Source organism: Sus scrofa, chromosome X, assembly GCF_054392235.1.
Source record: "Sus scrofa isolate SSC_HxYL_T2T_F1_AM1 chromosome X, Sscrofa_HxYL_maternal_Yorkshire_Landrace_v2.0, whole genome shotgun sequence".
Taxonomy (NCBI): domain Eukaryota; kingdom Metazoa; phylum Chordata; class Mammalia; order Artiodactyla; family Suidae; genus Sus; species Sus scrofa.
The window spans coordinates 75,563,658-75,588,474 of NC_139401.1; the positions used below are offsets into that span (position 1 = coordinate 75,563,658).

A 24,817-nucleotide genomic window follows, 5' to 3' on the forward strand; every position below is an offset into this window, starting at 1 on the left:
ACATGGAGCTTACGTAAAACAACTCATAGATAAAATAGCCTATTTGAAGATGGAGACAGCACAATTTCCATCACATACAAATGCTCCACAATTTTACTACTTCTTTTATATTTTATTATAATGATTTACCTATTTCTATATTATGTATTTGTTAACAAATTATAGTAGCTATTGTTATCTTTAATACTATTTTTCTTTAACCTTTATACTATAGATAATTAGCTATAAGATAGTGTTTCTAATTATGACTATATGCTTAAATATACTGGTGTGTTTCATACTTGCATAAGCTTTTGTATCAATAATTAGGATATTTTTTCAGCTTAAGAAAACTTTAAGCATTTCTTGCAAGGAAGGAACAGTAGTGATTCATTGGCTTTTATATTTCTAGAAAAATCTTTATTACTACCTTATATCTTATGAATAGTTTTTTCATTGTTTAACCCCTTAAGGTTATAGCAATTTGTTATAACTATAATAGAATACTGATACAAATATATAAGAATCACTTTACATGTAAATGATCTAAAAACACCACTTAAAAGCAGATTTTCAAGTTGGATACAAACACAGGACCCAAGCATAAGGTTTGTATAAAAAATCTACTATAAATATGAATAAAATAGACTTGTGATTTCTCATTCAACACTTAAGGAAGAGGCCATTTGTTCCCAACAACAGAAAAAGATGAACATACTAGAAATCCAACTTGTATTGGATGCATAAGAGGGAAGACATGGCACAATTGCCATCCTTAAGATTGGAGACAGACAGGTGAATACAAGGAATTGCAGCTTACTAAGCAGAGGTCTACAAGTCAAAACCACTGTGAGAACCGTGCCTAAGTAGGGAAACCTGAACTTTAATTGGAAAACTCCTAGAGGCTCAGTAAAGACAACTCTAAAAGTTAAAAACATAAGAAATTTAGTCATAAGAAGGCCCCCATAGTGTAATGAGATATGTGACCAGGAGATTGGCAAAATTCCCACAATAAATATAGGAGAAAAATCCCCTTCTAATTCTGGCAGGAGGTATAGAAAGTAAATTACTTTGAAACAGGACAGAATATTCCATTCTAAACATGGTTTGTCTTCACTGGAAACTAGTTTATCAGAACATAAATTGCTGGGGTATTATTATCACAGCCAAACTGACTTGAGGGAATAACATACCCAATTACATTCAGCACTAACCTTCCACATGGGACAATGGAAACACCCAATTCCTTCCAATTCCAGCCATCCTGTTCTGAGGGAGAGAAAAAAACTGATAAACACTTTCAAAGTTAAAGGATCAGAAATATAGGATCACTGAAAGACTAAAACTTATTTGTAAGATTATAGATTAATTCACCTCCCAACATGCCTGGCCACCACATTATTAAGGCCCATTTCAGCAATCTCTTTCTGGTGGTACACATTATGTATGGCTCTCAAGAGCTAATTACAAGGCATACCAAAGGTCAAAACAACACAATTTGAAGAGAGAGAGTAAGCATCAGACTCAGATATGGTAGAGATTCTTGGATTTAGATTGAGAGTCTTTTTTGTTCTACATGTTTTACTTTTATAGTTTCACTTAATTCTTACAAGCCTAAATTTTATGATCTCCATTTTATTGTTGAGGAACCTGAGGCACAGAGAGATGATATGATTTTCCCAAGATACACAGCATGTAAAGAACAGAACCAGGATCTGAGTAATCAAACCCACTGCACTTTACCATACTTGTAATAAACAAGAACCTCTCAGGAACTGTTAACATACTTTCTACTTGGTATAACCTTGCTAAAGATCTTAAGAGCCACATTTAAAACTACTATCATTAATACCTTAAGAAGTCCAATGATCATACTAGACATCATGCAGTAAACAGATGGCAACGTAAGCAAGACATGGAATTCCATTAAAAAAATAACAAAAATGAAATGTTAGAGATAAAAAGATGTAAAGAATGCCCTGATGGTCATATTAACAGACTGGACACAACTGAGGAAAGAATCTCTGAACTAAAATATATATCAAGATAATCCCCAAAATAATAGAACAAAGACTGATAGAAGAGTATAAGCATGGACTGTGGAGACACAAAAACATGTGTAATATACATGTATTGGGAATACCAGAAAGAAAAGAAACGGAGAAAGAATGCAAAATAAATATTTAAAACAATAATTACTGAGAAGTTCCGGGCATTAATGTAAGAAACCAAATTATAGGTCCAGGTAGCTCAAAGAGCACAAAACAGAATGAATGCCCCCAACTACATATATCTAGGCCTATTATTTTATTTATTTCATTTTTTGGCCATTGCTTCAGCATATGGAAATTCTAGGAGCAGGGATTGAATCCACACCAGAGCTTTAGCCAAAGTCACAGCAGTGACAATGCTGTCCTTAAACAATTGAGCCCCCAGAGAACTCCTAGACCTAATATTTTTAAATTACAGAAAATCAGTGATAAATAAACAATGCTTAGATATTAACATTATTGCTCAGTAAGGACAAAACGACTTATTATTAATGAGGATGGGGTTTGAACCCTGGTATCACTCAATGGGATAAGGATTCAGCATTGTTGTGAGCTATGGTGGAGGTTGCAGTTGTGGCTTGAGTCCTGCATTGCAGTGGCTGTGGCATAGGGTTGGCTGCTGCAGTTCTGATCTACCCCTAGCCCAGTAACTTCTATATACCACAGGTGTGGCACTAAAAAGAAAAAAAAAAAGGAAATGATGCTGAAATAAGCCAGAAATAAGAAAAAATCTTACCTATAGAGGAATAAACACAAGAATTCCATCATTCTCTTCAGAAAACATGTAAGCAGGAAGAAAGTAGAGTAAGATATTTAAAGCATTGAGAAATTAAAAAAATACCTATAAGGTTGTACCTTGTGATGTTATGCTTCATAAGAAAGTAAAAGATAAAGATATTTTCAGGCAAACAACAATTGAGGGTTTTGTTGCCAGTAGACCTGCTTTGAACAAAATGTTTAAAAAGTATTTAGAGAGAAGGAAAATATTATAGCTCATAAACTTGAATTTACATTAAGAAGAGCATTAAAGAAAGAATAAGTAAAAGTAAAATACAAGCTTAAAATTGTCTTGTCCTTCACACTCAAACTCATTCTATGAGGCCACTATCACCCTGATACCAAAATGGACAAGGATACTACAAAAAAAGAGAAAATTGCAGGCCAATATCACTGATGAACATGGATGCAAAAGTCCTCAATAAAATATTAGAAAACCAATGCAAATAAATACAAAAGGAAACATATACCATGATCAAATGGGATTTATCCCAAGGATATAAGGATTCTTCAATATCTGGCAATCAATCAGTGTGATACATCACATTAACCAACTAAAAAGTATAAACCATATGATCATCTCAATAGATGCAGAAAAAAGCTTTTGACAAAATTCAACACCCTTTTCTGATAAGCATTCGCCAAAAAGTGAGCAAAGAGGGAACCTAACTCAACATAATTAAAGTGATATATGAAAAGCCCACAGCTAACATTATTCTCAATGGTGAAAATCTGAAAACATTTCCACTAAGATCAGGTACAACACAAGGATGTACACTTTCAAAAATGCTATTAAACATAGTTTTGGAAGTCCTAGCCACGGCAATTAGAGAAGAAAAAGAAATAAAATGAATCCGAATTTAAAAAAAAGTAAAACTATCACTGTTTGCAGATGACATGACTTTATACCTAGAAAATCCTAAAGACACTACAAGAAAACTGTTAGAACTCATCAACGAATTTATCACAGGTGCAGAATACACAATTAATACACAGAAATTGATTGCTTTTCTATATACCAATAATGAAAGATCAGAAAGAGAAATTAGGGAAACTGTACCATTTACCATCATATCAAAAAGAACAAAATACATAAGAATGAACCTATCTAAAGGCAAATGACCTATAGTCTAAAAACTATAAGATGCTGTTGAATGAAATCAAAGATGACATAAACAGATGAAAAGATATACCATGCTCTTGAATTAGAAGAATTAATATTGTGCAAATGAATATACTACCCAAGGCAATCTACAGATTCAATGAAATCCCTATCAAATGCCCAAGGACATTCTTCACATAACTAGAACTAAATATTTTAAAAATTGTGTGGAAACAAAAAAGATCCAAAATAGCCAAAAGCAGTATTGAAAAAGAGAAATAGAAATGGAGGAACAGGCTCCCTGACTTCAGAGAATTCTAAAAAGCAACAGTTAATAAAATAATATGGCACTGGAACAAAAACAGAAACAGATCAATGGAACAGGATAGAAATCCCAGAAATAAACCCAAGCACTTATGGTCAACTAATCTCTGACAAAGGAGGCAAGAACATACAGTGGAAGGAAGATAGTCTCTTCAGTAAGTGGTGCTTGGAAAATTGGAAGCTACCTTAAAATAATGAAATTAAAACAGTTTCTAACACCATACATAAAAATAAACTCAAAATTGATTAAAGACATAAAAAATAAGCCATATACTATAAAACTCTAGAGTAAAACATAGGCAGAACACTCTGACATAAATCACAGGACCACCTAGAATTGAGGCAATAAAAACAAAAATCAACCATTGGGACCAATTAAACTCAAAAGATTTTGAACAGCAAAGAAAACCATTATAAATTATGTAACTGGAAAGGGCCTAATTGCCAAAATATACAAACATCTCACACAACTCAACAAAAAAACCCAAACAGTCCAAGCAAAAAATGGGCAGAAGACCTAAATAGACATTTTTCCAAAGAAGACATAAGGATGCCCAACACACAAATGAAAAATGCTCAACTTCACTAATTATTAGAACAATGTGAATGAAAATTACAATGAGGTACCAACTCACACTAGTCAGAATGGCCATCATTAACAAGTCAACAAATAGCAAATGCTAGAGGGGGTGTGGAGAAAAGGGAACCCTCCTTCACTTTTGGTGAAAATGTAAATTGGTAAAACCACTGTGGAAAACAGTATGGAGGTACCTCCGAAAACTAAATATAGAACTATCATATGATGAAGCAATCACACTCCTGGGCATATTTGGAGAAAACTTTCATTGAAAAAGAGTACATGCACCCCTTTGTTCATCATAGCAGTATTCACAACAGCAAAGACATTGAAACATCCTAAATGTTCATCAAGAAATGAATAGATTAAGAAAATGTGGTTCACAATGGGATACTACTCAGCCATAAAAAAAGAACAAAATAATGCCATTTGCAACAATATGGATGCAACTAGAGAATTCTCATACTACATGAAGTAAGTCAGAATGAGAAAGAAAAATAGCATATGATATCACATATCTGGAATCTAAAATATGGCAAAAATAATCCTATATGCTAAAGAGACAGATCATGTCCATGGAGAGCAGATTTGTGGTTGACAGGAGGAGTAGGGGAGGGAGTGGGATGGACAGGGATTTGGGGATTAGTGGATGCAATATGTTACATTTGGAATCAATGGGAATGGAATCCTGATGTACAGCACAGGGAACACTTCATGACTTAGTCATTTTGCTGTGCAACAGAAATAGAAGAAATATTGTACTATACCTTAATAATAAATAAACAAATATGCAAAAATTTTCTTGTTCTTAATTTATCTAACCTAATTGTTCAAAATAATAATAGCAAAATGTAATTGATTATGTTTGCTTAAGCATATATCAAACACACATGCACACACATATATATAATCATGTATGCTTATATATAAGTGAAAAAATGGCGGTAATGATTCAAGTGACTAGAAGAAGATGTTAGGATTATTTTGTTATATGGTACTCATTCTTTCCATGAAATGATATAGCATTATTTTGGAACTAGATTAATTGTAAATATTTATTGCAAACTCTAGGACAACCCCATTAAAAAGTAAACATTTATATCCAATATATTAAAAAAGGAAATTATATGGACAAAATTAAAAGCACAAAAGGAAGAAAAAATTCTAGGACAACCACATTAAAAAGTAAACATTTATATCCAATATATTAAAAAAAGGAAATTATATGGACACAATTAAAAGCACAAAAGGAAGAAAAAAGTAGAGTACCAAAACAAAAACAAAGAACAATATAAAAAGCAGTAATCAATGTGATATATAATAATCTATTTAAATAAATAATCATTTAGAATGTCAGTGATCTAAATTCACTAAATAAAAACCACAGATCATGAGAGCCTTCAAAAAACAAGATGTAATTATATGCTATCTATAAGAAGCCCACTTTAAGTATAAAAACTCACACTGATGAAAAGTAAATTGATGGAGTTCCCATCATGGTTCAGTGGTTAACGAACCCAACTAGGATCCATGAGGACATGAGTTTGATCCCTGGTCTCAATCAAGAGTTTAAGGATTTGGTGAGCTGTGGTGTGGGTCATAGATGCAGCTTGGATCTTGTGTTGCTGTGGCCACAGCAGGCAGTTGCTACAGCTTCGATTGGACCCCTAGCCTGGGGATTTGCCATATGCTGTGGGTGCGGCCCTAAGCAGACAAAAAAAAAAAAAAAGTAAATTGATAAAGAGAGGATAACTAATTGGAGGAACAATCAGGAATTGTCACAGGACATGTTTTTCCAATTTTCTTGCTTGATTATCCATCCATAACCCCTCCTTATGTGATCTCATCAAAAGAGTAAAATAAAAGTGGTGTGGTTTCTTGAGGTGGGGCTCTTTGTCCTAGAGACCTTGAGTCCCCCTTGTTCCCACCTTTACTATCTCTGTGTTTTGTTTTGTGTTGGCTTTTTCTTTAAGTTCCACAGCACCCATTCTTCAGCCCCATCTTGCTGAGCTGGCCTTGGCAAGTGGCATCCAACGTGGGGCGGGCAAACAGGCAGGTATGAAGAACTAAGGACCCCAACTACAGCAGGAATTTTTATTCATTGTAAGTGCTGTGGAGTCCTGAGAAGAAGGGAGGAATTTTGCATGGCCACGCTGAAGAAATCCTGTGGATACATTCCCTCTCTCAGGTATTTATGGGGTAAAATGGGAAATAAGGTAATTGTAAGAAATTATAGTCCTTACATTTGTTTGTTAGAACAACTCCTTAAAAATAGGGGTGCAAAAATAAGTGAAAGTAAGCTTTTGGAACTTTTTCAGACTATTGAGAAACATTGTGACTGGTTTCTTACATTAGAAATGTTAGATTTAACGATAGAGGAAAGCATAGGTATGGAACTTAGGATATTGCATGATGAGGGTGTTCTAAGTCCTGTGTCTATTTGGAGTACTTGGAGCTTAATTAAATCAGTTTTACAACCTCTACAGACAACGGAGGACTTAGAGGAGGAAGAAGAAGTGGAGTTTACATCTTTGTTGGGGGAACCTAAATATGCAGTCCCTGAACAAAATTATCATAGAGAATATTTGGCTCCTGAGCCTTTGGCTCCAATTGTTGATCCTGATATTCCTCAATTGCCTCCTATTAGGAGTGAGGTGACGAGGACTCTTCAAGCCTTTACTTCTAGGGTTGCAAAGAAAATAAGCGTTATCCCTGAACACCACCTATCATCCATTCAACAGGGAATTTTACAGGCTCGAAGGGAAGGTGATTTGGACGTCATACATTTATCCTTTCCAGTAACTGTCAGGGAGACAGCAGCTCCAGGCATTGATCCCACCAACCCTAATGGGGTTTATGAGTTCATTCATGAGCCCTTTCCTTTTAAAATTCTTAAAGAATTAAAACAGGCCATTCAAAATTATGGTGTTAATTCTCCCTTTACAAAAGGAATCATGCAGGGAGTAGATGAAGGAAATTATATGATTCCTGCTGATTGGCATAACTTAACCCGTGCTGTGCTATCACCTAGTGAATATTTACAATTTAAATCTTGGTGGCAAGATCATGCCCAAATTACTGCTAATCATAATCAGGCTCGAAATCTTCTAATTACGATGGAACAATTGCTAGGGATTGGTCCTTGGAATAATCCTCAAGATCAAATGAGTGTGAATGATTTGGCTATTGAACAGATTAGACAATGTTGCTTAATGGCATGGGATAAAATTGAATCTAAGGGCCAAATAAATACTTTTTTTCAAAAGATCCTACAAGGCCCTAAGGAAGTTTATACTGAATTTCTAGCTCATTTATAAGAGGCATTAAAATGACAAATTACCAACTCTGAGGTGTCTGATACTATTTTTCAATTGTTAGCATATAAAAATGCAAATATGGCCATGATTGCAAAAAGGCCATAGGATTTTTAAAAGTAAAAGCCAACATTGCTGAGTATATTAAAGCCTGTCAGGGAGTGGGGATGGGGTCCTTTAATGCCTCAATGTTAGCCTAAGCAATGGCTAATTTAAAGAAGGCCTCTCACTCCAAATAGTTACAGTCTGGAATTTCGCTTACCATCAGGTAGAACCAGTTAATATGGGGATGTCTGACAGGACTTTATGTACTTTCAAGAGAATGAAAAATCAAATTCATTGGAATATATGCAAGGCTATGGAGGGGGTCATACTGCTTAATGGTTCCTACCATATGGGATTGGTCCCCTAAGGGGAAGATGATTCCTGTCTGTATTAGCCATTAACCTCTGTGTTCCATTAATGAATTACTCTCTTGGACAGTCTCCTGCCAATCAGGCCAGTCTCCCACCAATCAGGCCAACAACAAAAATAATAATAAGAAGAAGAATAACTAAAGCCAAAAGCCCAGTAAGTTGGAAAGATTCAGGCCTTATTCCTCCCTCTCCTGAATTTGATAATAACAAGCTTCAAATTGACTTGTGAAAAAATATATATATATACATAAAGCCTTCAAAACTGTTCAAATCAAAGCTGGGGTAGATGAAGGGAATGATGCTATAAATGCCAGGGGCCATTTATAAGTGATAGAACAAGATTCCCCACAGGGTGTCAGGTGGTTTCTATGAGTGATCACAGTTGGTCTGTTGATGAGGGAGATAACCACAATTGGCATAGAAATCATTTTGTTACTTGTATAGTAGAAGGATTAAAAGCCTCACAAGTAAAGCCCATTAAAAACTATTGGAGGTTTCCTAGGGGAACAAGAGAGTCCATCAACTTTTTTAGAAAGACTCAGAAAGGCATTGAGAAAATATATACCAAGGAACCCAGAAACAATGGAGGACCAAATAATTCTTAAGGATAAATTCACAGCTCAATTGGTGCCAGATATATGGAGAAAGCTCCAAAAAATGGCTTTTGGCCCTGATCAGGACCTGGAGCACCTCCTCAGAGTAGCAACTCAAATATGTTATAATCGAGACCAGGAAGAATGAAAGGAGAACAAGAAGAGAAACAGAGAAAAGGCTGAGGCTCTAGTTATGGTGCTACAGGGAGTCAACCTGGGAGTTTCCAAGGTGAGAGGACTAGGGCAGAGACCTATGCCTGGTGCCTATTTCCTCTGTGGAAAAGAGGGATCCTTTAAATGGGAATGCCCTTAGACTCAGCTGTGCCCCATATGTTGGGGAGATCACTGGAAGAGGGACTGCCCCTGAAGATGAAGGTCTCTGTGTTGGACCCCTCAGGCCCAGGATCAAGACTGATGGGACATTTCCATAATGGCTCCTCTCCTTGTCACCATTCAGGAGCCCTGAGTGACTCTAAATGTAGGAAGACAGCCTATTGAATTCCTCCTGAATACAGAGCCAATTTTCAGTCCTTCTCTACAATCCTGGGCCCCTCCCTCATGAATCTGCCACATTCATGTTTCTGGCAAGCCGGTTACAAAATTTTTACTCAACCTTTGAGTTGTGACTGGGAATCCATTTTCTTTTCTCAATGCCTTTCTGATTGTTCTAGAGTCCAACTCCTTTTTTAGAAAGAGATATTTTGTAAGAGCACCTCCTCAGAGTAGCCTCAATTCACATGGCAATGGAGGACTCCCCATGGCAATGGAGGACTTCCCATGTGGCTCACAACATAACTACTTGGCAATCCCTCACATTTTATTTTTGTGTTAATTATGAGCAAAATGATAGTGTATGTCAGTCAAGTGTAAAGTTTTTCTTTTATTAGTATTAAAACCTGGTGATTAATGAAGAAGCTCCTGAAAAGTATCAGGTTAATCTGAACAAGATATTATTTCTTTCAGTTCACAATCTGTTATTTCACAGACCATGGTTAACAGAACGCCCAAAAAAATAAAAAAAAAAAGTGGGGGGAATATATGGCAATGGAGCCTAACCAAGGTTTCTGCATTTCCTTAACTAAGGCCTTGTTATTATAAAATCTAAGTTTTGTATTCCTAATTGTTCACAGAATGTGTCTCATTCCCTGTTAGATCTTTAACAGTAGATTAATTAGCTGTCCTATCCAGCTACAGCGTTTGGAGCTGCCCTGTGGAACCAGCTGATCTCCTCTTCCTGGTGAAAATGTTTCCTTTCCTGTATTCATTGTGATCTTGATCATTTATTCAGACCCTGTATAATTAATTGTATTTCTTGCTTCATTACATCTTGATTAAGAGCTATCAATGTTCAAATGTTGATGGAAGGGGCATCCAAAGCAATGTATCAAGGCTCACTTGACCATCTCATGAGTGGAGACCTAACTGCTTTCCCTAAAAATGCCCCTTTTCAGCAGGAAGAAGAGCAGTCATCGCCCCTTTTCACAGAGTTAGACTCTCCAACTCAGAGATGGGGATTGAGAATATGGGCTTTGATACATTCTTTGATGTGGCTATTGGTTAACATTTGTAAATTAAGGGTCACATAGAACCCCAACTTCTATAAAGGTTACAGTTATTACCCAGTGGAACCATCCTCTGCTACCACATCATAGTCAAGAAGTCTGCATCCATGGCTGATATGGACACCTGGGAGGCTGTGCAGCACCTCAAGAATCCCCTCATGGTCAAGTTCCAGAGACTCCCTTCGCCATCATCAGAGAACACTAAGCCCTGCTCTGGCCACCCCTGGAAGCTGGTCAGTCTATGCACGGCAGAAGCCCGAGGAGTTCTACGTGAGACTTAACTTGGACTCGTGTTCTGTCTATAGATGTGGGAAGCAAGCGATTTGGGAAGTAGTGAAGAAAGGAAGTTGCAGGATCTGTTTTTGTCCTCCTGTAAAAGCAAAGAGGGGGAGATGTTGTGAGACATGTTTTTCCAATCTTCTTGCTTGATTATCCACCCATAGTACCTCCTCATGTGACCTCATCAAAAGAGTGAAATAAAAGCAGTGTGGTTTCTTGAGGCAGGGCTCTTGGTCCTAGAGACCTTGAGTCCCCTAGGTTCCCACATTTACTATCTCTGTGTTTTGTTTTGTGTTGGCATTTTGTTTTGTGTTGGCTTTTACTTTAAGTTCCACAGCACCCATTCTTCAGCCCCATCCTGCTGAGCTGGTCTCGGCAAGGAATGGCTATGTTAATTTCAGACATAACAGACTTCAACATAAGGATAGTTATCAGGGATAAAGAAGGACATTATGCAATAATAAAGAGATCCATTTTCTGAAAAATAACAATTCTTAAAGTGTATTTGCCTAACAATAGAGCATCAAACTGCATGAGGCAAATTTGATAGAACTGCAATGACAGATTAATGAATCCACTACAATAGTTGGAGACTTCAACACTTCTCTCTCAGAAATGGACAGATCCAGCAGACGTAAAATCAGTAAGAAGTTGAACTCAATAGCACCATCAATCAATTGAATATAATTGACATCTAGACATGGAGGAAACTTAAATCCATATTATTAAGCAAAATAAACCAATCTGAAAATATTATATACTGTATGATTACAGCTATATGAAAAAGGCAAAACTATGCGGACAGTTAAATGTTTAATGGTTATGAGAGATTGGGAGGGGATTAATAGGCACAACACAGAGCATCATTAGGGCAGCAAAAATACTATGTATGATATTACAATTCTGAAAATTGTCACTTTACCCTTCTCCAAATCCATAGAATATATGAAACTAAGAGTGAATACTAAAGTAAACTACAGGCTTTAGATGATTTTGATGTGCCAATGTAGGTTCACTTTTCATTAAAAAATGTATCTTTCTGGTCAGTGATATTGATAATAATGGAGTCTATGCATATCTGAGGAAAGGGAGTATGTGGGAATACATTTCTCTCCGTTTTGTTACAAAATTTAAAACTACTTTTAAAAATAAAGCCTTAAAATATTATCTTAAAATATGAAGATGTGTAAAAACTCAAAGTATGTTAAGATAATGCACCATTAATTAAAAGAAATCTGAAATAGATAATTTCAGATAAAGCAGGCTTCATAACAATAAATAATATGGCAATAAAGAAAACATATTTTATAGTAATAACAGGACCGATTCTCTAAGAATATTTATATCTAAATGTGTATAAACCTTTAGACAAATATATATATATATATGTTAAAAAAGAAAGAGAAATTCACAATTACATATGGGGACTTTAAAATTCAGCCCAGCTGGAAAGGCTTTTTGCCACCCCTCTGATGAATGTATCCTCAAAATGGCAAGGGTGATGTTGAAATAGAATGTTAGAATGATAATTATAGATAAAAACAAGTTGGTCCCCAAAAAGGTAAACACTTTGGTTTCTGGAGTGTAGGTATCAGAACAGGACAAGACTAACAAAGGGAATTATCAGAGTAAAAATGGTTGATCACATTGGATGAGCAATACCACACAGAGAACACACAGGAAGAGACTGTCAGGGTGGTGGCCAGACTGTAGAGGTGATAGAGAAACCAGGAGAAGGCAAACCTGTGGGGAAACCACCACCAAGTACAGCAGGGGGTTGCAAATTCCATGTAGTGGTCATAAGCCATGGCAGTCAGCATGAAAATCTCAGCCATGATAAACACTAAGAATCCACCCAGCTGGGTTGCACGCCCATAGTAAGATATGGTTTTCTTTGTAACCAAGGTGTTAACCAGCATTTTAGGGGCAATGACAGTAGAATTGCCAAGGTTGATGATAACTAAATGCTTGAGGAAAAAGTGCATGGGACTTTGAAGTTGAGAATCAGCACTGGTGGGGGTGATGGTGCCCAAGTTTTCTCTCAGGGTCAGAGCATAGATCACCAGGAAAATGCCAAAAAGAGGGATATGGAGCTCTGGGTGGTCTGAGACCCCCATTAGAATGAATTCAGTCCCTCGAGTGAGATTTTCTGGAGCCATTTATTTTGCTGATTTTATCTTTCAATGGAGGAAATGGAAAGAAATTAATAGATGGTAAAATGTTTTTGTTTTTGTTGTTTCCTATTAGATACCAGATTCTTAAGGGTTTCTTTTAAAATCAGTTTACTTATGTTCACAAACAATTAAGAGTTTCAAATCTTTAAGAAAATAATAAAATTCTGCAAATGATTGATAAGACCAGTAGGTAAAATATCAGTTTACAGGTGAAATGAATAACTGAATCAACCAACTTTTCTAATTTATAGAATAATCCATTCAGAAAGAGTAGAATGTATGTTTCTATAAACTGTATATGAAATACCAAAATACACACCATACTTTAATCTACAAAACAACCTTTAAAAATAAAAAAATGAAATCATAAAACTTGCTTTTTCAGACTACAAATATATTTAAACTAAGTAACATACTTTTATTTGAAAATATACAAATATTTAAAAAATTAAACACCACATTTCCAAATAAGCTGTGGGTTAAAAATAAAGTCTAAGGACAATTTTTAAAAATACATTTTTACTAAAAGAAAACAAAAATACACTATATCAAAGTCATGTGAAAAATTAACACATTTATAACAAAAGATCTAAATTTAAAAACACATTCCACATTTAGCTAAAAACTAGAAATCAAGAGCAATTTAAACCTAATATAAGTAGAAGTGAGAAAATAGTAAAAATTAAAGTGGAAGTAAAAGTGAAATCAGAAAACCAATAGAATTAATGAAACCAAAAAAAGTATTAAATTGATCAATCTCTAGCCAGGTTAAGCAAAAAAGAAAAAAAAAAAAAAGGAAGACTACACAACTTACCTATAACAGAATAAAAGAGAAAACATAACACAGATATTTCATGGAAACTTGAGAGTAACACAAAGAACTCTATGTCCATAAATTTTAAAATATAGATAAAATTATCAGTCATTTCAATGAAAAATCTACCATAATGTTCCTATTTGAAGAAGACATTAATGATCATACACCTATAAAAAGAATTTGAATTTGTAGTTTAAAATTAAAAAAAAAATCCTCCAGGCTCATATGGCTTAATGGTGAATTCCATGAAACACTTGAGGACTAAATATCATTAACTCTTAAATAGACTCATCCATAAACTAGAATAAAAAAAGACACATTCAAATTTATTTTTGTTTAAGACCTATACTGCCCTAACACTAAATCTAAATGAAGACATAACAAGAAAAGAAAACTATAGACAACACCTCTCATGAACATTGATATTAAAATTTCTTGACAAATATTAGCAAATAGAAATTAGCATTGTATAAAATGGGGAATATGTCATAAACATATGGGAGTTTTCCCAAGAATTAAAACTTTGTTCAAAATTCAAAAAAATTTACTTATTAGCAGACTACATGATTTTCTATTTAGAAAATCTCGGAGAATATTCAAGGGGGAGAAACTTGGAGTTACTAAGGGATTTTGGCAAGTTTACAGTACACAAGGTCAATATAATCAGAATTCATTTATTTATATGTTGCCAATTGATAATTGGAATCTGATACTCTAAAAAAAATTATAATAGCAACACACCCCTGAAGTACTTAGATTTACATCTAGCAAGATATAAAGCTATCAAGAAGACATGGTGTTGGTGAAAGGATGAAGTAATGAATCATGAAGTAATGAATCAGAATGTAGTGGTTAAGCCAACACAAATGTAGTTAACATTTTTTTATAAAAAATGCAAAGGAAATTCAGTGGCAAAAGAATAATCTTAAGAATTTCAACATGCATCTAATACCTCACAAAATATAAAACTTTAAACTGTGAAACTTTAAAAATAAAATATAGAGGGATATCTACAGTATTTAGTTTAATGATAAGATTTTACATATAACACCAAAAGCATGATCCATGAAAGAAATTTGACAAATTGGACTTAGTCAAAATTAGAAACAAATTTTGCTTGAAAATATCATGAAATTAATGAAAGAACAAGCCATAGCCTGAAAGGATATAACTGTAAATCATATATCTGATAAAGCATTTTTATCCTGAACATTAAGAACACTTAAAAACCAACAAGAAGGCAACTAACTCATAGTAATTTTGATTTGCATTTCTCTAATTATTAAGATATTGAACAATTTTCATTTGATTGTTAGTTGTGTTTATGTCTTCTTTGGAGAAATATCTAGATATTCTGCATATTTAATTGGGTTGTTTGTTTTTTGATATTGAGCTGCATGAGTTGTTTGTATATTTTGGAGATTAATCCCTTGTCTGTAGGGTCATTTGGAAATATTTTTTCCTATTCTGTGGGTTGATTTTTTGTTGTGTTTATAGATTCCTTTGCTGTGAAAAAACTTTTTAAGTAGGTCACATTTGTTTATTTTTGTTTTTATTTTAATTACTCTGAGGTGGATCTAAAAAGATCTTCCTGCATTTTATATCAGAGAGGGTTCTTCCTTGGTTTTTCTCTAAGGGTTTTATAGAATCTGGTCTTAAATTTAGGTCTTTAATCCATTTGAGTTTATTTTTGTGTATGGTGTTAGAGTGTTCTAATTTCATTTTTTAACATATAGCTGTCCAGTTTTCGCACCATTATTGAAGAAACTTTCTTTTCTTCATTGTAAAATACTATGAGTTACACCAGCCAGAACAGCCATCATAAAAAAAGTCTACATAATTAATTCTGGAAAGGGTGTGGAGAAAAGGGAAACCACCGTCACTCTTTGTGGGAATGTAATTTGGTACAACCATTATGGAAAATCTATGGAAGTTTCTTTGGAAAACTAAAAATAAAACTACTGTATGATCCAACAATCCTTCTCCTGGGTATCTATTGGTAGAAAAACATAATTTGAAAAGATACATGTACCCCAATGTTCATTTCAGCACTGTTCACAATAGCCAGGACATGGAAGCAACATAAATGTTCATAGACAGAGGAATAGATAAAGAAGATGTGGTACTTATATACAATGAAATAATTTTTAGCCATAAAATTAAATGAAATAATGCAATTTGCTGCAATTTAGATGAAACTAGATATTATCATATGATGTGAAATTAGACAGTGTAAGAGAAAGATCCCTAATATAACATATGTGGAATATAAAAAAATGCAAATGTACTTATTTGCAGAATGTAAACAGACTCACAGATTCTGAAAACAAACCCATGGCTACCAAAGGGGACAGGTTGTGGAGGAGGGATGGACTAGACATTTGGAATTGGCCTATGCACACTGTGGTATATGGATTGACTGGGCAATGGGGACCTGCTGTATAGCACAATATTATCAATATTCTGTGATAATCTATATGGGACAATCATCTGAAAAAGAATGGATGTTTGGGAGTTCCCATGATGGTGCAGTAGAAACAAATCTGACTAGGTACCATGAGGTTGTGGGTTCAATCTCTGGCCTTGCTCATTGGGTTAAGGATCCATCATTGTCATGAACTGTGGTGTAGGTCGTAGACACAGCTCAGATCCTGTGTTGCTGTGGCTGTGGTGTGGGCTGGCATCTGTACCTCTAATCGGTATCCCCAGCTTGGAAAACCTCCATATGCTGCAAGTGCAGCCCTAAAAAGACAAAAAAATAAAGAATAAAATAAAAAAAGAATTGATGTTTGTATATGTAAAATTGAATCACTTTTTTGTACAGCAGAAATTATCACAACAATGTAAATCAACTATACATCAATAAACCTTTAAAAATGAAAAAAAGGGCAAAAAAAACAAGATAATTTTTTAAATTAGCAAGATTTAAACAAATATTTTTCCACAGAATATATGTGGTTGACAAATAACCATATGTAATGATTTACAACATTATTTATCATTACAGAAATACATATTAAAACACAATCAAATATCACTACATATCTAAAAGAGTTAAAATTAAATAAAAAATTCTTGCAAGCTGTTGTGTAGTGTAGATCACAGATGCTGCTCAGACCAAGCATTGCTGTGACTGTCATGTAGGCTGGCAGCTGCAGCTCTGATTAAAACCCTAGCCCCAGAAACTTACATATGCCTCAGGTGTGGCCATAAAGAAAGGAAAAAACCAATAACCACCCAAAACAAAAAACCTGACCATACCAATTTCTGGCAAGGACATGAGGCACTGGGACCTCTCATTCACTCCTGATCAAAATGCAAAATAAAAATAATCTGGCCACTATTGAAGATTGGCAGTTTTCTTTTTTAAATAAAGTTTGACATACCAAACAACCCAGTGGATGCAATGTTTTTTTTTTTGTTTGTTTTTTTGTTTTTGTCTTTTTGCCATTTCTTTGGGCCACTCCCACGGCATATGGAGGTTCCCAGGCTAGGGGTCGAATCGAAGCTGTAGCCACTGGCCTATGCCAGAGCCACAGCAACGCAGGATCTGAGCCGCGTCTGCAACCTACACCACAGCTCACGGCAACGCCGGATCGTTAACCCACCGAGCAAGGGCAGGGACCGAACCCGCAACCTCATGGTTCCTAGTCGGATTCGTTAACCACTGCGCCATGACGGGAACTCCCTGGATGCAATGTTAGATATCCTATAAAAAGGAAAATTTGTGTTCACTCAGAAACCTGTACACTGAGATTTATAGCAGTTTTGTTTACAATGCCTAAAAACTGAAAACAATCAGTGTATCTATAGACAGGTTAATATTGACTATATACAATAGAATACTATTCAGTGATAAAAGAAAAAGTTTCACACAGCAACATGGATGAATCTCAAATGCATTTTGCTAAGTGGAAAAATCTTGACCCAAAATGGTATGAAATGTATCATTTCATTCTTAAGACACTCTAGAAAGAGTAAATCTATATGGACAAATAGAACATCAGTGAATGGCTGGATTGTGTTGAGGAGGGACAGATGACTTGAACAGAGAATGTTTTACAGTGATAGAACCCAACCATAAGGTATTAGGGTGGTGGATACATGACTTCATGCATTCGTCAAAGCCTTTAGAATGGTACACCCTAAATATTAAACTTTAATATATATAAATTTAATAAAAATTCAATTGTATAAGGTTTTTTATATAAAATTATATTAAATTAATTAAAACTAATGCATATAAATTCAATATGAAAATAATATATATATTATTGATGCATAATGCAGATACATAATATAGACCAGAGACAAGAGAAAAGGCCAAAGGACAGAGAAAAAGGTTACTTTAATATTCCTTGACTTGCCTTAGGATGCAAATTTTTATTTCACCAATGCCAATCTCTGATGACAAAGGATTGGGACTCCTTGAAAAATGAGTGATAAGTATACCGCAGTAACATAATATGATAAAATTGAGGGAAACAAATTAGGCAAGAGTATATGGGAATTTTCCATACTATATTTGCATGTATTTGGTAAATCTAAATTTATTCCAAAGTGAAAATGTATTCTTATAAACTCCATTTAAAAAAAATCAATACATATATATGTATAAAGTTTCTAGGAATAAATCTAATAAACATAGGCTATAATATTTGGGGATAAAATAGTAAACTTTAAGTGGAATACATTATTGATGATATAATTTAATGGATTTTAAATGTTTCACCATATTTCATAGTCTATTTAATATACCAATTCCACAAGATATGACTCAGATCCAATCAAGCTTTTCATAAAATTTGTCAATTTGATTGTGAAACATATTGAACAAAATTTTGAAAGTAGGCAAGACTCTGGAAGTAAAAGTCAAAAGTAGACTTTTTATTTATTCTCTTTATCTTAAAAAAAATGGGGGGTGGGGGCAGTGCCCTCAGGCTGTGGAATTTCCTGGGCCATGCATTGAACCCATACCACAGGGGTGACTGGAGGCCCAGTAGTGAAAACGTCAAATCTTTAACCCACTAAGACACCATGGAACTTTATTGAATTTTTAAAAAATAATATAGCTATAATTATTTTAAAAATATGACAGTATAAGGTCTAGAGAAATATGGGTATAACCTGATCTATGTGACTATTTGTAAAGGAACAATTAAGATAACAATATGAAAAACAGAAATTAGCATTCCTTATCCCACATACAAACATATATAAGTTGGATATATAAAAATAAAATTTACAAAGAAACTTAAATGAGTATTGAACGTTTTCCAAAAGTTTTTTCTACATCTATTGAGATCACCATATGGTTTTTATTCTTCAATTTGTTAATGTGGGGTATCATAATGTTTGATTTGTGGATATTGAAGACTCCTTGAATCCCTGTGATAAATCCCAATTGATCATGGTGTATGATCAATTTAATGTATTGTTGAATTTTACTTGCTTTTTTTGTGCTGAGAATCTTCTGCATCTAAGATGATCAGTGATATAGTCCTCTAATTATCCTTTTTGTGATATATTTGTTTAGTTTTTATATCAAGGTGATGGTGGCCTCATAGAACGAACTTGGGAATATTCATTCCTCTGCAATTTTTGGGAAAATTTACAGAAGTATAGGTGTTAATCTCTTCTGGGAATGTTCAGAAGAATTTGCCAGTTAAGCCATCTGGTCCTGGACTTTTGGGTATTGGAAGTTTTTTAATCATAATTTCCTTTTCAGAGCTTGTAATTCATCTCTTCATATTTTCTATATTTCTTGGTTCAGTCTTGGATGGTTGTATCTTTCTAAGAATTTGTCAGTTTATCCTAAGTTGCCAATTTTATACATTGCATGTAGTAGTCTTTATGATCCTTTGTATTTCTGTAACGTCATTTGTAATATTTTTTCAATTGTCATTTTATGGATTTGAGGCCTCTCCTTTTTTTCCTTGATAAATCTGGCTGCAGGCTTATCATTTTTTCCATTTTTTTTAATTTTCCCACTGTACAGCAAGGGGATCAAGTTATCCTCACATTTACACATTACAATTACATTTTTTCCCCTCCCTTTGTTCTGTTGCAACATGAGAATCTACACAAATTTCTCAATGCTACTCAGCAGGATCTCCTTGTAAATCTATTCTAAGCTGTGTCTCATAACCCCAAGCTCCCGAACCCTCCCACTCCCTCCCTCTCCCATCAAGGCAGCCACAAGTCTTTTCTCCAAGTCCATGATTTTCTTTTCTGAGGAGATGATCATTTGTGCTGGATATTAGATTCCAGTTATAAGTGATATCATATGGTATTTGTCTTTGTCTTTCTGGCTCATTTCACTCAGTATGAGAATCCCTAGTTCCATCCATGTTGCTGCAAATGGGGATGTCATTCCTTTTTATGGCTGAGTAGTATTCCATTGTGTATATATACCACCTCTTCCTAATCCAATCATCTATCGATGGACATTTGGGTTGTTTCCATGTCCTGGCTATTGTGAATAGTGCTGCAATGAACATGCAGGTGCATGTGTCTCTTTTAAGTAGAGTTTTGTCCAGATAGATGCCCAAGAGTGGGATTGCGGGGTCATATGGAAGTTCTATGTATAGATTTCTAAGGTATCTCCAAACTGTTCCCCATAGTGGCTGTACCAGTTTACATTCCCACCAGCAGTGCAGGAGGGTTCCCTTTTCTCCACACCCCCTCCAGCACTTGTTATTTGTGGAATTATTAATGATGGCCGTTCTGACTGGTGTGAGGTGGCATCTCATGGTAGTTTTGATTTGCATTTCTCTTATGATCAGCGATGTTGAGCATTATTTCATGTGTTTGCTGGTCATCTGTATATCTTCTTTGGATAAATGTCTATTCAGGTCTTTTGCCCATTTTTCCATTGATTGATTGGCTTTTTTGCTGTTGGGTTGTATAAGTTGCTTGTATATTCTAGAGATTAAGCCCTTGTCCATTTCATCATTTGAACCTATTTTCTCCCATTCTGTAAGTTGTCTTTTTGTTTTCTTTTTGGTTTCCTTTGCTGTGTCAAAGCTTGTCAGTTTCATTAGATCCCATGGGTTTATTTTTGCTCTAATTTCTATTGCTTTGGGAGACTGACCTGAGAACATATTCATGATGTTGATGTCAGAGAGTGTTTTGCCTATGTTTTCTTCTAGGAGTTTGATGGTGTCCTGTCATATATTTAAGTCTTTCAGCCATTTGGAGTGTATTTTTGTGCATGGTGTGAGGGTGTGTTCTAATTTCATTGCTTTGCATGCAGCTGTCCAGGTTTCCCAGCAATGCTTGCTGAATAGACTTTCCTTTTCCCATTTTATGTTCTTGCCTCCCTTGTCAAAGATTAATTGACCATAGGCGTCAGGGTTTATTTCTGGGTTCTTCATTCTGCTCCATTGGTCTGTCTGTCTGTTTTGATATCAGTACCACACTGTTTTGATGACTGTGGCTTTGTAATATTGCATGAACTCTGGGAGAGTTATGCCTCCTGCTTGGTTTTTGTTTCTCAGGATTGCTTTGGCAATTCTGGGTCTTTAGTGGTTCCATATAAATGTTTAGATTGTTTGTTCTAGTGTTGTGAAAAATGTCATGGGTCATTTGATAGGGATTGCATTGAATCTGTAGATTGCTTTGGGTAGTATGGCCATTTTTACAATATTGATTTTTCCAATCCAGGAACATGGAATATCTTTCCATTTCTTTACATCATCTTTGATTTCTTTGATTAAAGTTTTATACTTCTCGGCATATAGGTCCTTTACCTCCTTGGTCAGGTCTTTTCTGAGGTATTTGATTTTGTGAGGTCCAATGTTAAAAGGTATTGTATTTTTGTATTCTTTTCCTAATATTTCATTGCTGGTATACAGAAATGCAACTGACTTCTGAATGTTAATCTTATGGCCTGCTACTTTGCTGAATTGATTAATCAGTTCAAGGAGTTTTGGGGTTGAGTCCTTCGGGTTTTCTATGTATAGTATCATGTCATCTGCACACAGTGACAGTTGTATCACTTCTCTTCCTATATGGATGCCTTTTATTTCTTTTGTTTGCCTAATTGCTGTGGCTAGGACTTCCAAAACTATGTTGAAGAGCAGTGGTGAGAGTGGGCATCCCTGTCTTGTTCCAGATTTGAGTGAGAAGGCTTTCAGTTTTTCCCCATTGAGTATTATATTTGCTGTGGGTTTATCATAAATGGCTTTGATTATGTTCAGGAATGTTCCTTCTATACCCACTTTGGCAAGTATCTTGATCATGAATGGATGTTGGACTTTGTCAAATGCTTTTTCTGCGTCTATTGAGGTGATCATATGATTTTTGACTTTTTTTTTGTTAATGTGGTGTATGATATTGATTGATTTGTGTATGTTGAACCATCCTTGTGAACCTGGGATGAACGCTATCTGGTCATCATGTATAATTTTTTTGATATGTTGTTGGATTCGGTTGGCTAAGATTTTTTTGTGAATTTTTGCATCGTAATTCATCAAAGATATTGGGTGATAGTTTTCTTTTTTGGTGGTATCTCTGTCTGGTTTTGGAATGAGTGTGATGGTGGCATCATAGAATGTCTTTGGGAGTATTCCTTCTTCAACCTTTTGAAAGAGTTTAAGGAGGATGGGCACCAGTTCCTCTTTATATGTTTGATAGAATTCACATGTGAAGCCATCTGGTCGTGGACTTTTATTTGTACGGAGTGATTTTATGACATCTTCAATTTCATTTCTAGTGGTCGGTCTGTTCAATTGGTCTTTTCCTTTTTGATTCAGTTTTGGAAGGCTGTAAGATTCTAGAAAATTGTGCATTTCCTTCAGATTGTCAAAATTGTTGCCATATAGTTGTTCATACTATTCTCTTATTTTTTTTTTTTTTTGTATTTCGCTGTATCCGTTGTGATTTCTCCTTTTTCACTTATAATTTCAGTTGTTTGGGTTCTTTCCTCTTTTTAGTGAGTCTGGACAGGGGTTTGTCAATTTTGTTTACCTTTTCAAAGAACCAGCTCTTGGTTTTATTAATTTCCTCTACTGTTTTTTGAATCTCTCTTTTATTGATGTCTTCTTTGATCTTTATAATTTCCTTCCTTCTTTTGACTTTAGGGCTTTTTTGTTCTTCTTTTTATAGTTTGTTTAGGTGGAGGGTTAAGTTGTCAATTTGGGATCTTTCTTCTTTTTTGAGAAAGGCCTGTATTGCAATAAATTTCCCTCTGAGCACTGCTTTCGCGGCATCCCATAGATTTTGAGAGGTCGTGTCTTCATTATCATTTGTTTCAAGGTAGTTTTTAATTTCCTTCTTGATTTCCTCATTGACCCATTGGTTTTTTAGTAGCATGTTGTTGAGTCTCCATGTAGTAGGTTTTTTCTCTTTCCTTTTCCCATGGTTGATTTTTAATTTCATGGCATTGTGGTCAGAGAAGATACTTGAGATAATTTCTATGCCCCTAAATTTATTGAGGTTAGCTTTGTGTCCCAATATGGGGTCGATTCTTGAGAATGTTCCATGAGCGTTTGAGAAGAATGTGTATTCTCCTTTTTTTGGATGTAGTGTCCTGAAGATATCAATGAAGTCTAACTTTTCTATTGTTTCCTTTAGGCTCTCTGTTGCTTTATTGGTTTTCTGTCTAGAAGATCTGTCCATTGATGTGATGGGGGTATTAAGGTCTCCTACTATGATTGTATTCCCATCAATATCTCCCTTTATGTCTGTTAATATTTGTTGTATGTATCTGGGTGCTCCTGTGTTTGGGGCATATATGTTGACGATAGTAACATCCTCTCCTTGGATGGATCCCTTAATCATTAAGTAGTGTCCTTCTTTGTCTTTCTTTATGTCTTTTAAAGTCTATTTTGCCTGATATGAGTGTTGCGACTCCTACGTTTCTGTCATGTCTATTGGCGTGAAATATTTTTCCCCACCCTTTCACTTTCAATATATATGTCTCCTTTCTCCTAAGGTGAGTTTCTTGTAGGCAGCAGATTGAAGGTTTTTGCCGTTTTATCGACTCAGCCCTTCTGTGATTTTTGATTGGGGCCTTCAGTCCATTGACGTTTAAGGTGATAATTGATAGATGATGATTTATTGCCATTTTGAACCTTGTGTTCCAGTTGATTCTATGGTTCTCCATTCTTCCTTTGTTTTTTTTTTTTTTTTTTTTTTTTTTGGTTGGATGGTCTCTGGTTATTATCTGCTTGAGTGGTTTTTTTTTTTTTTACATTTTTGCGAATGCAATATTTTGTTTTGGCTTGTGGTTGCCCTGTTTTTTAAGTATGCTAACCCCTTCCTATAATTGTGTGTTTTAGCCTTATGATCCTGTAAGTTCAAACACCCCATTACTATAATAAAATTAAGAAGAGAAACATACAAACAAACAAAAAAAAGGTTCTATTTATTTCCTAAAATCCCTTGCCCCCCTTGCCCACATTTTATGATTTTGATGACTCTTTTTTTTTTCATTTTAATTTTATTTTGTTTGAAGCATGTTCATGATTAAATCTGTATGCTGGCTTATTTGATTGACTGCTCTCTGATTGCGGTTTCCTCAGTCCTAGTTCTTCTTTTTTTTTTCCTTTTCTTTTTTCTTCCCTTTCCTTCCTTTCTTTTTGTTTTAGAGCAGCCCTTTCAATATTTCCTTGAACCTGGGTTTTGTGTTGCTGTATTCTTTAAGTTTTTGTTTGTTGGGAAAAATTTTTATTTCCCCTTCTATTTTAAATGATATTCTTGCTGGATAGAGTATTCTAGGTTGCATATTTTTTCCTTTGAGCACTTTAAATATCTCTTGCCATTCCCTCCTGGCCTGTAGTGTTTCTGTAGAGAAATCAGCTGATATTCTTATGGGGGTTCCCTTGTAGGTAACATTCTGCTTTTCTCT

General features: G+C 34.9%; 1 pseudogene; it reads right to left on the reverse strand.

Moving 5' to 3' along the window:
* Nucleotides 1-12,363: 12,363 nt before the first annotated feature.
* Nucleotides 12,364-13,133, reverse strand: LOC100155259 (olfactory receptor 8J2-like; annotated as a pseudogene).
* Nucleotides 13,134-24,817: the final 11,684 nt, after the last annotated feature.